General features: G+C 33.0%; 1 long non-coding RNA gene and 1 pseudogene across 1 annotated transcript; one reads left to right on the forward strand and one right to left on the reverse strand.

The window, feature by feature from the left end:
* Positions 1 to 1,782: 1,782 nt before the first annotated feature.
* Positions 1,783 to 3,817, reverse strand: LOC140867262 (uncharacterized). Its single transcript, XR_012145090.1, has 3 exons — positions 3,350 to 3,817; positions 3,193 to 3,272; positions 1,783 to 2,291 (listed from the first exon to the last, which is right to left on the reverse strand). It is a non-coding gene; the product is annotated as an uncharacterized lncRNA (long non-coding RNA).
* A 322-nt stretch (positions 3,818 to 4,139) lies between these two features.
* On the forward strand, positions 4,140 to 6,074 carry LOC140862921 (heat shock 70 kDa protein 4-like; annotated as a pseudogene).
* Positions 6,075 to 17,232: the final 11,158 nt, after the last annotated feature.

Here is a 17,232-nt window from a genome sequence, read left to right on the forward strand (position 1 = left end):
GAGATCTCCGATGAGGATTTATACCAAAATTTGCTGGAATAGACCTAATTGGATAGCCTTCCAAAGCTGAACCATACTCTGAATTGACCATCTCCGATCAATCGCCGAGAAAACATGTTCAGTTGTCCAGAGGATTCTGCCCATCTTTGGTTTCAGGGGACTAAAAAAAGGGTTCGAGAAAATGTAACGTACACTTGCTTCCAATGGGTTAACAAGAAGAAGGATTCAGACAAGACAACATATCCATGCAACATCGTCTATTGGAAGCCATGGTGGCGGAATTCAGGGCTTCAAAGCGAAGGGTTGCAGATTAAAAAATTTGAGTGGGCTTGGGCTAAATTAGCATGCATAGGCCAGGGTTTAAGGGGCCCAGAGAAAAAAATTGGAGCAACCATAATAAGGTTGGGCTGAACGAAAAAAATCTTGTATACAAATGGATTAATAGTTGGGCCATGGAATGGGCCCTATAGATTAAAAAACACTCAGATCAGGGCGATGCAAGTAAAATTATTAGACGAGGCGCAGATCGAGAATGGAAGAACGAGCAAGGGGTGTTGCGCTTGACGTTTATGCACGAAATTAAGGTGGGAACAAGCATCCGAGTAAGCCAATTGCAAGCACATAAAGAAATTGGAAAAAATAAAGGACATGAAAAAGGGTTCAATGAAGCCGATAGCAAACATCCTATAAGTAAGCGGAAGGAGACTAGATGGCAGAGTCAAGATTTGAAAGGGCCTAAGATTTCAAGTTGAAGCTCATAAATCAACTTTTGGATCGAGTAAAAGGTAAGCTTCAAATTAATAATATGAGATCCTTTGATATGATGAGTGGATATGCACTTTTTGTATGGGAGGACAGGGATGACAGCCATAGTTATATCTATAGATCATTATCAAAGGAGTTGGGCCCGCAGATCCTTAAAAAGGACATCGTTGAATTACGGTTAGAGATGGGTATCAAGTTACAGTGAGTGAAAGGAGTGATGAATTGAAGATTGAAATAGGAACATGTGTGTTCTTTATTATTACTTCAAGAGCATCTTTTGGGATAGATCATGAATTGACTGGGGTATTGTATCTTTTGATAGTCAGCTCCATTGATATTCTTGTTTGTTTACCGACCACCTTTTTTTTCAAGTGAATTCTTTGAAGGTCAAGATGTATTGGGAGTAGAGCATAACAAGAGTAAATCTCTAGCAGCTATCGACTTTTATAAGATGAGCAGTGTTTGGCGGACATATGATTCTGTTACATCAAAGGATTTATCCGAAGACTTTATTTTTACGGACACAAAAGTGGGAGCCAGTATGACTCTTGATTTGGACTCGAAATTGCAGGAATTTAACAATGCAGTCAACATTGCTACAATAAGTAGAGTGGCGACTGAAGAGCATCCTCTTGATTTTCTGCATTTTCGTAATCTGTTTTGCGACCTTGAATTTGAGATAATTGTCTTTTATGTTGGGTGGAAGTATGCGGAATTCGTAGACAAAGAAGTTTCAAGATTCGTCCTTGAAGACAAGACTGATTTTCAAGAGGGTGGCATTGTTAGGTGCTTAGGTCCATGGGCATTAAGTGGTCAAGAGAGTGATACTGTCATATGCCTAAATACATTGTGCCGAAGCTATTATCTTATCGTAAAAATTATTCCAAAAGGGATGACTTGGAAGAGGGGCAAGAGAAATATAATAGGGGAAAAATGTTTAGAGTTAGGAATTCACGTTTATTGTATTTTGCTCTTAATAGCTTGTGCTAGGGTACTTACTAGCTTATGCTAGAGGCAAGGAGATTGAATGCATTCTTCTTGTAAAGTGTGTTAGGAGATTTAGATCCTAACAATATCTTATTATTTATAGCATGATAAAAGCTTGACGACGAGAACTTAATTTACAGTACCGAATGCAAAAGTTTAATATCATAAAGAAGCCTGTCCTCATGAGATGTTATTAGAGCCTCGAAAGGAGTATCCCCAGCACCGGTTGAAAATTTTCTTCTTAGAGAATTTGTCTCTGATTTAGATGGAACTAGCAACATCCATGTGACATCTCTTACCTTTTCCTTGCCAATGTGAGTATAGTCACTATAATCTTCAACTCCCTTCAACATGTCCAATAATCCATTCAAACATTCACGATCTGATCTCATCTCCGTATATAAATGACCCCATTGCGAAGAATGAAACTTCCGCTGGCGAAAAATCAATGAGAAGGGAAAATCCAAAAGTTCCACTTTGTAAATAAGTATTGTCCAAATGGAATCACCGACAACTTCTTGGTACACGAGCTTCGGCATCTAAAATAAAATCAGTTTAGAAAATATGTTTAAAAATTTCTCAACTAGCACTCTGCTCAACCCTTTGGAATCACCGACAACTTCTTGGTACACGAGCTTCGGCAACTAAAATAAAATCAGTTTATAATATGATCAAGTAATGATTTCTAGGAATCTGCTAAGTTGAAAAAAGCGATTGCAGAGGCAACATCAAAAGATAGTATTGCTGAAATTACGACTCAACTGAAGGTAAATTAGTATTCAAATTGAGTTGTGTGATAAAATTTTCCTGTTCTAGTATGCTATCGAGGAAGAACGTTACCAAGATGCCTCAAGATTATGCCAATGTACAGGAAGCGGTCTGGTAATATACTGATAGCTTTTTGACGCTTTTTATATCTTGATTATCTGGTTTACTGCTTTTGTTTCTCTTGTGATTTTATTCACTTGTGACACAATGATGATAGAAACATTCATGATGTTAATGTCTCTAAATTTATTATACTATAGTACCAAGTCACAAAATTGAAAAATCACATATAAGCGTTGGGCATCAATCCCGCCAACAAAACAAGAATATAGAAAGCCAAATACTCCAAACTGATTCCAAAACCAAGATTTCTAGTAACCGAATATTAGAATCACATTAAAAGCACAAAATTGAAAGAATTAATCAAACAAACAAAATGGTTGAAGGCAAATCAAGATTCAAATTCAGAAAAACATGGCTTAAAAAATCCTAGGTAAATCCTCTCCTCAGGTCGCCCTGCCCTAAAATAATCAATAATAGTGCGATAAATGAAACAAATCAAATTAAATTCAAATGGATAAAAATCCTCACGACGCAGCCTGCTAAATCTAGAAAAGAGACTGGAATTGACATTAACACTTCCTAAAAACCGAAGCAAAATCAAGAACGTACCGAAGCAAGATGGTTGTCCGACGAATAATGGTACGGTGGTTTTGCAGATGAAAACTCAAGTCATCGCACCTCTGTACCACCTGAAATCAACAATAAATCAATGTAAATCGTCGGATGAAACAGAGAGCACAAAAACTTGCGACCTAGGGCTTCAGACCTCGAAGGGGCAGACGGTGAGGATGACGGGGCTGGTGGCAGACGGTGCAAAAGGTTATGATGGGGGACGATGTCGGGGGTGGGGGACAAGACTAATTCACAGCGAGATTGTTGTAGCACTCGATCGAGAGAAGAAAAATAAGGGATTATTTCTTGCGGTGAGAATGAAGGCAAATTTGGAGGGAGAGGACAGAATAAAATTGGATACGAGGCGTGAAAAGTAATATTTTAAGTAAAAGTTGTAATAATTTTACTTTCCTCAATCTTTGCCGCTCGTCGGCCGCCAACAACACAGTCTAACCATCTTCTTCGACCCTGCAACCCATCGCGATTCCCCAAGTGAAACGCTAGATCTAAAATCAGGAGGATGGGTCGAATTTCTGTTGATGGCAGTGATTGTTGTCCACGATTGGTGGATAAGTCGGAGTGCGGTAGAGGAGGAGGAGGAGGAGGAGGTCGGCTTAAATGGTTTTCTGCCTTGTCTTCACAACTTTAATTTCTTCTCTTTACCACATATTTAAAAAAAAATTCAAAAAAGCCACATGGTGGAGCAACGTTTTTTTTTTTTTTAATAAAAAAAAAACACTGCGGGGTAACAAAACTCTGTATAATTAGAATTAGTAAGTTGTTTTCTTAAAATAGTTTTTATTGAAATAAAAGAAGGGAATTTCATCCATCCATTAAAATGATCAAGATAGATTCTAAGAAGTTTATTATAATATATATATATTATACACATTGTAGATCATCTCATCATACACTCTGTAAACTACCGATCTATTAAGCTAACCATGGCTGGAAAAAGTCTAGTACCAGCGATTGGAATTGATTTGGGCACCACTTATTGGCGGCATGATCGTGTAGAGATAATACCTAATGATCTAGGCAACCGCACAACGCCTTCTTTTGTAGCTTTCAGTGAATCCGAACGTCTCATCGGCGACGCTGCCAAGGATCTAGCCTCCCTGAACCCAACGAATACCATTTTGGTAAGATATTTATCATTATTATTCCCAATTTCTTCATCATTATGAATGTTTTGATCGCTCGGAACAAAAATGAAAAAGTTCTGGCCTTATATGGGTGGTCGAACCATTTACTGTTTTATGTTGCATAACCAATTAATTAATTCTGCAGATGCTAAGAGGTTAATTGGTAGGAGATTCAGCGACCCTTTGGTCCAGAGTGATAAGAAACTCTGGCCTTTCAAGGTCATTTCGGACCGCGACGATAAACCCCTGATTGTGGTCAACTACAGAGGTAAGGAGAAAGAATTTGTAGCCGAAGAGATTTCTTCCATGCTCCTCACCAAGACGCGGTTGTTACTGTGCCAGCCTACTTCAACGACTCCCAGAGGCAGGCGACCAAGGATGCCGGAACCATCGCTGGACTTAATGTCTTGCGTATCGTTGTTGAACCCACTGCTGCAGCCATCGCATATGGTCTCGACAAAAAGCTTAGCTGCTCTAGTGAAAAGAATAACGTGCTCATTTTCGACCTCGGCTTTGATGTGTCCCTTCTCACAATGGAGAATAGTGTGTTCAAGGTCAAGGCAATAGCTGGTGACACCCACCTTGGAGGAGAGGATTTCGACAACCGAATGGTCGACTATTGCGTTCAGGAGTTCAAAAGAAAGCACAAAAAGAAGGACATGAGTATGAATCCCCGAGCGTTGAGGAGGTTGAGGACATCTTGCGAGAGGGCCAAGAGGAATCTATCTTCGGCTATAGAAGCAACTATTGAAATCGATTTTTGTTTTACTATAACTCGCAAAAAATTCGAAGAACTCAACTTGAATTTGTTCAAGAAATGCATTAAACATGTTGAGGAGTGCTTGGATGATGGCAAGATGGAGAAGAAAAGTATACACGACGTGGTGCTTGTTGGCGGATCCACTAGAATCCCAAAGGTGCAAGAACTGCTGCAAGATTTTTTCAATGGCAAAGAGTTGTGCAAGAGCATTCATCCCGACGAGGCCGTCGCTTGCGGTGCAGCGATTCTAGCGGCGGTATTGACTGGCCAAGGCAATGCAGAGGTTCGAGACATAATGTTATGCGAAGTCACGCCTTTGTCAAAGGAGGTGTGTGTTATGAGTGTGGTGATACCAAGAAACACAGCTATTCCTACAAAGATGGAGGAGGAATATGTAACAACTTACGACAACCAAACCGCTGCACTGATCGAAGTGTTCGAGGGAGAAAGCTGGGCTAGAACGATAGACAACTTCTTCTTGGGCGAATTCGAGCTCACCGGCATTCGCGGGGAGTTTCTGAAGTAGCCGTCTCCTTTGAAATCGATGTCAATGGGATCTTGAATGTTTCTGCTGAGAATCGAACAAGTGGGAGTAAAAACAACATGACAATCATCAACGACAAAGGCAGGTTATCCGCAGAAGAGATTCGGAGAATGCTGCAAGAAGCAGAGTTTTTCAAGGCCGAAGATGAGCAGCATAGGAGGAAATCCGAGGCCAAGAATGCACTCGAGAATTATGTCTACGACATGAATAGCAAAATAAAAATGGCATGAATTTCGCTTTCAAATTGACATATTCGGAGAAGAAGAAGGTTGAACTCGCGATTGAGCTGGCTAAGGACTGGCTGGACAGCAAAGAACTCGCCGGAGAAGACGAGTTGAAGGATAAAAAGAAACAAGTAGAGAGCATCTGCGACCCCATCATTGCAAAGATGTATTCCAATACTGCTCCTAAGATTGATGGAGTTGATTAAGGTTAAGTTCTAATGAATCATTCCACATAATTGGCTTGATTATAATTCTGTGTTTGTGTTAAGTTTGTTTTGGCTTGTAGGTTTTTGAAAATAAAATATGCACAACCCATTCAACAAGATGATAATAATAATAATTTAAAAAATCATTGTATTATTATTATTATTATTATTATTATTATTATTATTATTATTATTATTACTATTATTACTATTATTATTCTATTTCTATTACCCTTATAAATATAAGGATTTGAATTGGGAATTTACTTCAACGGCACTATTTTTGAAAGTTCTCCTTAAATTGATTTCTCCTTGTTTTTTTTACTTGTTATAATATCCCCTTAAATTCATAAATTAAATTAAAGTAAATTAAATCCCGTATTTATTATCAGTATGCCCTTTTTCCCAAGTTGTTTGTATGGCTCCATTATAGACATATGGACAAATTCTTGACGACATCGACGGCCTCTCATCTCGAGATTTCTAGGCCCCAAGAATACCTATAGGTAGTGTGTGCCTAAGTTGTTTTCCATGCGTTTGAATGGTTTTTTTTTCTTCTTCTGAATAGCTTCCTGCCATGAATGGTATATTTACCATATTCCAATTCCAACATTAGATCATTTTTTTTCAGTTTGTTGTTCTATTATTCTATTTCTATCGGAGTATTTTTACACCTATTTCTAATGAATTGTATGTCGATATTAAATTATATTGAAGATACAATTTATGGATGTTCTGAAGAAATATTTATTTCCTCTGGAGATTGAAATACGTTAAATGCTTCAGTTTTGAGTCTATGGTCTATTCTTATATGGTCTATACTGTGTCTGTGAGTGTTTTTTTTTTTTTTTAAGAAAAAAAATGTATACTAATCATTTTGTTATTTAAGATATTGGATTCAAGGATCTGAATGTAAACTTGAATTTCTCTTGTTTGAATCCATAATTCTGAAACATATTTATTTATTTGTTTATAAAAACTATGAATCAATATTTATAAGAATTAAAACAAATTATTTGACTATACTCATTCACAAAATTTACGAACATTCATAGTATAACCAAATTTGTTATCCACGTTCAACACACGTACTTTTTGCTAGTTATTATAAATATGTGAGTTTATTTGTAAATTTACATGGCTATCTTTTTACATTACTACTCTTATTATTTAACAATAATCCAAGATGAATATTCAATGAAGATTTGATAAATCAACGTCGAAACAGATGTTATCATATATCTCAATAATATTTGTAAACTAATTATCAAGATACCCAAAATTTTTATTCTATCTCCAAAAATATCTCGATGACATAAAATATACTAATACAAAATATCATAAATTAACTATTATCACAAATAAATAATTAAACAATAAAAGATCCTAAACGTAATTTAGAAAAATTACGGTTTTCACATTATCAGTTTCCAGTTAATCACACAAAACTGAAGTAATAATATCAGAAAATAAAGAACATAAGATTTACGTGGTTCGGTCCAAAATTAGCCTACGTCCACGGGTGGAGCAAATCTTATTAAGAGACTGGAGTTTTACAAGTATACCGTAAGTTACACCTTCAAGAACTCACACAAAACTGAAAACCAAAGTTTGCACTCCTTTGATTCCCTCTTCAATCGCTCATGTTTAAGCCGCTCTTAAATTCACTCACTAATTTGATTTTCTCTTGCAAAACTGAACTCTCCTTATCTTCCAAAACTGACTAATTTATATATATATATATATGAAGACGACTAATATTGACGTGTAACTGCTTGCGTACCCTCTCGAAAACATTCTCTCATGACATTCCCTTGATGTTTGTTTGACAATAATCTGACAATCGCTAACAACCTTGTACTATTTGTACTAGAGACTAGATGATCACTGTCTAGCTAATCACCCAGTTGCGCAGAGGTCAACTGAAGTACTGAATACATCCAACTGATTAATTTCTTCCTCGACTGATTCCAAAAAGGAGTACCAAGACTGATTCAGTCTATGTTGCCTAGACTGCTTCTCTTCTTCAGTTTAGTCTCTCCTCAACTATTCTCCTAGGTTCAGTTTTGTGTTCATTTTGGGTTTGTCACTTCAGTTTGAAGTAGGGCACCAGTTTCCCACTTTCAGTCTATTTATCTCACTTCAGTTTCGGTCCCCTCAACTGAGTTCAGCCAGCTTCGTAGACACATCAGTTTTATCAAATCTCCACCTTGTCTTAAAGATGGCTCCACCTAAACCTCTTTTCAGTTTTCTCCTGGTAAGAGCCCATGCACCATTCCAATCAATTCCAAACAATGTTTGAACTTTCACTGAGGTAGTGGTTTGGTCATTGCATCCGCTGAATTGTCTTCAGTCTTGATTTTCTCAAGTTTCACTTCTCCCTTAGATATTAAATCTCTAACAAAGTGTAACCTGGTGTCAATGGATTTTATGGATAAATATTCATATAATCGTATTAATATGAAAATAATTGGAATAAATTATAACTGAATCCAAAAATATTTTTATTCGAAACCAAATCCTAACTAAAAACCAAAAACACCTAAGATCCACGGCCTATTTTAATTTTTATTTTTTTTCAAATTTCATCATTTATTAATTTTAATTAAATTATACATATAAATTGTTACTTAACTAAAACTGTACTGTCTCGTTATAAATTTGTTATAATTTTTTAAATAATTAAATTGTCAACACATAAAACTTACCAGAAGAAATGTTGAATCTTATAATCATTTTGACAATGAGGTTCATTAGAACTTGCCTCAACTCATGTTTGATCGGTTAACGGATTTTATGGATAAATATTCATATAATGGTATTAATATGAAATAATTGGAATAAATGCCTAAAAAATTATATAATATTCATTAATAAACAATCAAACAAATAAGCATATAAAATAATGCTTAATGTGATCATAAAGATAATTTTAAAAATTTGATGACCTGAATCATATTCATATACATATGTTCACGATGAGATTTAAAATAATTTCGTAAAATTGATGCATAATCCAAATTCCAAACAACTTTATTCTTTGCATATCAAGTAATTAATATATTTTTATTTTGAAAATTAAACAAAAGAAATGCATACGATCATGAATGATATCCATAGATTCATAATATAGGAATGTTAGGATAAGTGAATGTGAGATGATTTTAGCACAAGACATTCAAGAATCGGTCATTGTGGATAAATTGCGTAACTTTTCTTTTAAAACCAAATTCGAAGTAAAATGAAAATAATATAAAATTTTTAACATCTTTATCTCTTTTTCTTTTTATATTCTTCTACAAATTTCATCATTTATTAACGGATTTTATGGATAAATATTAATTCATATAATCGTATTAATATGAAATAATTGGAATAAATGCCTCAACTCATGTTTGATTAGTTAACGGATTTTATGGATAAATATTAATTCATATAATCGTATTAATATGAAATATTTGGAATAAATGGCTCAAATCATGTTTGATTAGTTAACGGATTTATGGATAAATATTCATATATGAAAATAATTGGAATAAATTATAACCGAATCCAAACATATTTTTATTCGAAACCAAATCCTAACTAAAAACCAAAAACACCTAATTAATTAAGATCCACAGCTATCCTAAATTAATTAATACAATAAAAGAAAGAATTTCACGCATGGACATAATCTTTGTCAACACCTTGAGCATGCGGCGGCCAGAAAGGAAAATGTGGGGGGAAATGGAAGCCACCGGCGGGCATCGGGGGCAGAGTGAAAGGCCAGTGTGGCGGCTTGAATCCGCCTGCGGGTAGTGGTGGCAGAGTGAAAGGAGGCCAGTGTGGTGGCTTGAACCCGCCGGCGGGCAGCGGCGGGAGGGTGAAAGGAAAATGGGGAGTCCACTGGAAACCGCCTGCGGGCAGCGGCGGAAGGGGGAAAGGAAAATGTGGGGGGTGCGGCCATAGATGAGGAAAGCCAAAGAAACAGTCTACTTCTTTTGCGGCGGCGCTTGGTTTCGTTTCTTCACCGGCGCCATTGTTCACGGCGGCGGTGTGGGTGGCGTGAGTTGCACTTAAACCACCCGAGAGGCATATAAGGAGAATTAGGAGAACAATGGAAGAGCTTCTTTCCGCCATTGTCTTGAATTTGAAGTGAAAAATGTTGGGTTTAAGACGTTAATTTATAGAGTATAGTTGAGTGTGGTGAAAATACTAGAAGAAATCTTGATGGAGTATCATCTCTTGTTTGTTATAATGATGATAAGTCTTGGATATTTCGAATTTAAATCTTGTTAGATTTATTAATAACAAATTTATATATATATAAATTTTCAGCTTGTCTAATCAATGATACTCAACTCGTTCTCAACCACTAAAACTCGATATCGTGTTTTAGTTATGCGAAAAATAAAAAAAAACAACTAAAAACCGGATTTTAATGGTTGTGGACGAGGTGAAAAAATATTGTTGGGCAGCTGAAAAGTTATATATATATATATATATATATATATATATATAAACACATGAAAAGTCCTCGCGCGCAGAAATATTTATTGCTATAAAAGGAAATATTTATCAATATGATATGTACTAATTTCAATTCAAATATTGAAATTTGATTAGATGTTGTCATTATTCTTAAATTTGAGTTCATATTTTTTTTTGTCATATACAAGGTTCAATTAATTTCAGTCTCTTGCTTTATTAATACTAATGATTGAGGCTCACGGATTACATGTGCAACATAATAGATAAAAACTATGTAAATAAAAAAACTAGAAATCTTGATGGAGTATCATCTATCTCTTGTTTGTTATAATGATGATAAGTCTTGGATATTCGAATTTAAGTCTTGATAGATTTATTAATAACAAATATATATATATATATATATAAACAAATGAAAATTAGTCCTCGTGTGCAGAAATATTTATTGCTGTAAAAGGAAATATTTATCAATATGATATGTACTAATTTCAATTCAAATATTGAAATTTGATTAAATGTTGTCATTATTCTTAAATTTGAGTTCATATTTATTTGTTCATATACAAGATTCAATTAATTTCAGTCTGTTGCTTTATCTTACTAATTTATTAAAGTAGAGACCATCTAATTAACAAACTTTCAATTAATTGGTGAAGCTTGATTTAAAATTACCATTATTTCCTAACTTAATTTTCAATAAAATCAAAATTATTAGGCAAAATAGTCATTTTATATGGCTTCCTTTTTTCTATCAATTAGATGTTTACTTTGTGCCCTTTGATGCTATTTTATTTACAAAAATGACACTCACTTTATAAGATATATCTATTTTTTGTTAATATTTATTTAGGAAAACATTATATTTTTATTGTTTATTATTTTTTAATTTTACAATTTATTATTTATTGTCTTCGTAAAAAATGAACTATACGAGCACGCAACGCGTGCAACGAAATACTTGTTAATACTAATGATTGAGGATCACGGGTTACATGTGCAACATAATAGATAAAAACAATGTAAATAAAAAAAACTAGAAATCTTGAAGGAGTATCATATATCTCTTGTTTGTTATAATGATTATAAGTCTGGGATATTTCGAATTTAAAACTTGATAGATTTATTAATAACAAATATATATATATATCTATATAAACATATGAAAAGTCCCCACGCGCAGGATATTATTGCTATAAAAGGAAATATTTATCAATATGATATGTACTAATTTCAATTCAAATATTGAAATTTGATTAGATGTTGTCATTATTCTTAAATTCCAGTTATTATATTTATATATATATCTATATATATATTGTTCATATACATGGTTCAATTAATTTCAGTGTAACTATATAAAAAATTGAAATTTCAGTCTCTTGCTATATTAATACTTGTGATTGAGGCTCACGGGTTACATGTACAACTTAATAGATAAAAACCAGGTAAATAAAAAAATTTGAGAAATGTAATGAATAAATAAATATATGGATTGGAGATAATTTGATAAGCAGTTCATTTAAGTTTTAATTAAAGAGGATAATGATTAATTGTCATTATTTTCTAAAATATATTTAATATGTTTAAATTAAATATATGTTTGCATTGATTATACCATTTTATTTAATTTCGATAATGATTTTCAATTATGCGTTACTTTTATATATTTAATTGTCACTATTCTCTAAAATATTATACTGAATAAAATATAACTTTTTATATAATATTTCATTTGTAAATTTTTCGGTTAAAGGCTTCATTATGAAATTTTGGTTTATTGGTTGTTCGTGAATTTGTATTATTATTATTATTAGCTATCGGAGCACGTGATTTTAACGTGCTCAATAATTTAATTATTTAAAAAATGTAAAAAATTATTACGGAAAAGAATATGCATGAGATTTTTAAGAAAAATAGAGATAAAGATGTAATAAAATAGTGGGAATAATTTAATAAAAATTGATAAATGATGAAATTTGAAAAATATATATATAAAGAAAAAAAGAGATAAGGATGGTATAAAATAGTTGGAATAATTTAGTCATTTAAGATGTAACACGAAAGAAGAGTGTGTTAAACTTAGGGGTAAAATGAGAAAAAAAAATTTGTTGTGATTTGACATGCCGAAAACTGTTAGTACAAGGGGTGGAAGTATTATAATAATAATAATAATAACTAGTGAACGTGGCATATGCGTTACGTGTGTAACATAAAACATGAATATTATGTGTATTATTTGTAGTACACAATTTTTTTTCAAGATATTTGATTTTATTGAACAAATAAAACCAAAATATTGTTTTCAAAATTGAAAATCTATAGCAACATACTTCATACAACATGAAGAAAAATATCGAAAAAACTATAGTATGTGAGTAATACTGATACATTTATAAATTGTTGGGTTTAATTATGATGAAAAAACTTTTGTTTTTCTTTTTTTCAACCAATGAAATTATATATCATGATGAAATAATATTATACAAAAAATTAGGCATAATTAAATAAATTAAACTTTTAATAAATACACATCTACAATATAATCAATGCATATTTGGTAGATAATCACATAACTTCAAAGGCATGTCAATATACACTAAAATATGGAATAATAGATTCATTGTAAACACGTATATAAGCCACACCAACATAAAATGACTATCAACCAAAAGATGATTGAACATTAGCTCCTAGTATGTAGTAAACATATTCTAACATTAATTTAAGTATAACTCCTACACTAACAACATCAATTAGGGCATGAATATTTATATACAGACTAACGATAGTGTGAAGACCCAACCTTCAGCCTTCAACAACAATAAAGAAACAACAATACCTTATGGAATCAAGAATCAAACGCACAATAATTTTAAAATTCAAATCTGAATGGGACTAGTTGTAACAAAAAAATCGAGGAGAATAATGGCTCATGAAAGGGGATAAATGGCCATGAATGAGAGACCTTTCAGCTATATTTTTGAAACCTATAAATATACATCAGCTGAAGGGATAAATCACATCCAAAGACATAGCAAAACACCTCCTCAAATTCGAAACATGAGCTCCTATATTTTGAGCATTTCTGCAGTTGTTTGAAGGTCATCTTCAGAAATTTTTTTTCCGCCAATACATATATCATAATATGATCTCCACCGTTCACAATGTACCTTTTATGTTATACATATTTTGTCCAAATTTTAACCCAATCCAACGGTTAGATTTTTGTAAGAGTCCTTCTCAAGAATACTGCGCATAATTGATGCGAGAAGATAGCACCTTCTGTTTTTTTGTCCATAAACCAATCCAAATGACAACCAAATTCAATCTCAATCATTCAAAACTTGTTTCACCTCTATATCTATCCAAATTTCATCACGATCCAACGGTTCAACGTGACGCAAATGCTTCTGCAACGTGACTAATTTTCAAGCATATGAAAATCCATAAAATTATTCTTGCTATCCTATTCTCGAGCAAGAAGCCCATCAGATTTTCTAATCAATTTCGAAGCACATCAGTAGCTGAATTTATGTCCAAGAATCGATCGAAGATCAGTTGGCCAAGGCCGAGTAGATACTACAACTTTTGACCATCGAATTCTGCACAAGATCGAGAATTTTAATGTCTTTATGTTTGATCATTCCAACAAGTTTCATTCACATTTGATTCAAGAGAAACAGGTAAGTGGGCTTTTATACCTACATTCTTGATATAAGTCTTTATACTTATATCTATTTTTGTGTGAGTTACGTTTTACAAAATAAATACATATATGTTTTTGAAAACTTGATCGGCATGATATATATATTCATTTGACTTGATATACTGCCTTGAATTCATTGGTTGTTCGATATTAGATATAATATTTGAAGCATGTTAGAATTATTTGAAATATATTGTTAAGATTTGATTTAAAAATTGTTAAGGAATTTTCGATGATTTGATTTGATATGGCCCTAATGCGGTGGGTTATAATAATTGTTCCTTTGCCCTCGCCCCTGGATTGATCAATAGACTATGAAAAATAAGATGATTTTCAGTGCTACGTTTCTTTTGTGTTTGTGTTAGATTCAACATGCTTATCCTATTTCGAGATTTTGATTATGATCTGTATATGCATATGTAAATATATCTTTGATGTTTATTATGCTTGATCGGCCCCTACTTGCTGAGTGTTTTCTAAAACACTCACTCTTTACTTCCATCCTCAGATAATGAAGAAGATCAGCTAGAAGAGGATCATGAACAACAACTATTTTGGGATTGGTGATTAACTTGAGATACGAAGATTCACGAATTTATTTCATTTTTATTTCTTACTATGTTATCGCTTTCGCACTTGTGTTTTCTCTGCAAAAGAAGTTATGGTTTATGAAATAAACTGGTTTTTGGCAAATGATTTGTACTACGAGGCTTGTTGTTTCAATGTTAAATTTTTAAATTATGCCGATGTTAACTAGGCCCGGTTTCGTGGTGTGACATTTAAGTGGTATCAGAGTCATCAGGTTCTATAATCCAGATGAGAGGAGCTTCTTGCTAAGGAAAAAAAAAATCAGTTGTGAAGCAGCCCTAGTTCAGATAGACCAGCTGGGACAATAGACCAGTTGGGGGAGAAAGAATACGATAAGACAAAATAGCTGGCTGATAGAATAAATTTGTTAAGAGTAATCTGATTCTAGAATGAACTTCATTTTTGTCCTTGAACGAGTTATGGGACGTGCAAGTACTCAAATCAAGTTAGCTACAACCCAACACCAGTTAGCTCAAAGTATGCACATGAAGAAGAGTCAATAGAGGTAAACATGCCTGAAAATGCGACATACTAAGCTTATCACCAAAAGGAGGAATTTTATTTCATAGACCTGCCACACAATATCTTGTTTATTTAACTAAGGGTAAACCAATTAAGGATGATTAGAGTTAAGAGAAACTTAGTTAAATGGATTTAGACTTGAACTATCCAATTAAAAAAAATATGGTTTGTATATATTTAGAAAAGAATTCAAATATTAGTGATCCATATAATAGGAATTTGGTTAGGTAATCCTCATAAGCAGAATAAAGAAAAAGTCTGGATAAAAGAAACATGCCGAGAGGATGAGTTTTTTTAGGGAACTTGATAGAACCAAGTAAGATAATTAAGTAAATTGGGTTCAACTAGTAGAGATATGCCAATAAGAAAAAGTTTTATGGAGATTAATTTTAACAAAATTCATTTTGGGTTTAAATAAGATCAGATACAAAATAGCTTATTAATATGTGTATTCATCTTTATGAAGTTATTTTTCCTTCCTTAATTAACCTATTAAATTGATTTCTCTTTTCACCTTGCCCAATGATTTAGACATTTTATATGTATACAATTTTCTTTTCTTTTCATTTTTTTCGCCTCCGATTATACATTTTGAGTAACACTTCCATTTTGCCAAGTCATCATTATTTACCTTGATCAAATAAGTCAATTTGACAATATCAGTCTTTTTAGTTTTCTTGTTTCAGTTATTCTATTTACAGACATACCACAGTTACGTAAACCTTTTCAGTTTTACCTCTGACATGCATATCAAAATTTTGCCACTTTCTTACTTGCATTTCTTTTAGAGTATATTCCTTTTTATTGTTACTATCTTACCCAACCATGTTATCCAGTCATATGATGAATTTTATATGATTTTCAGCCTCACCTATTTGTTAATATATATTTTCACTCATATTCTAGATAACCCAATATTTTTTTCCTAAATATATTCTTCATCCTAATTTTATTTGTTCGACTGGGTTATTCTAACAATTTTTGTTTGAGTTACAAAGTTTTGTAGATCATTATTCAACTAGATTTATCTCTTCACAATTGACTATGTTACCTGGTCATGCCATTTGACTGAGTTGATTCATTTGTTTAACCGATATGGTTAATTTACTGATAATTCACTTGTCCGAGCTTTCAGATTCATTGCCTCGCCTCCATGACAAAATCAATAACTTACTTCTATTATTCAAACTATTTTACTTAGTTTTCATACTCCTATCAATGATACTAAGTTAAATCCATTGTCATTTCTTGTCCATCCTTAAGTTGTTTCAGATCCAAAGCCTTGATTTTAGGACGAACTAACCATAAATCCATTTTCAATATTCTTACTATTCCATGATGAAAAATCCATTCAATTCCCTTCCATCATTGTCACTTCTCAAAAACTAAGATTCGAAAGTTTAGAGTAGAATCCATTAATATTTTAAGTGGATATTAGGAAACGAGGCTACATATCAATTCAGAATTTACAAAATAGGTAAAAACATGATCTTATTTAGTTTAAGTTAAGACCATAGTAATCCAATTGAAGAATTACCTATAAGGACGAATGTTAGTTAAGCAAAGAGCTCGATCAAGATTATGATCAAGAAGATGTTAAGTGTCAACCTCGCATCAACTTTAAATCAAGATATGATATTACAAATTAGGAATAGTTTCCAATAAGAGATGGTTTCTATGGTGAATCTTAGCGTTTTATATCAACCACAATTCAATGGGAAGACTGAGATACATTTAGAACGCCGAGAGTATACTACTATCGTGAGCCTTAGATTTCGACACAATTGGAGTAGAATGAAGAAATACTTCACTAATTGTTGCTAGATGCCAAATGTGTGGACAAAACAAATTAGAATTCAAAAACTCGAA

Source organism: Henckelia pumila, chromosome 4 (genome assembly GCF_033568475.1).
Source record: "Henckelia pumila isolate YLH828 chromosome 4, ASM3356847v2, whole genome shotgun sequence".
Lineage (NCBI taxonomy): Eukaryota > Viridiplantae > Streptophyta > Magnoliopsida > Lamiales > Gesneriaceae > Henckelia > Henckelia pumila.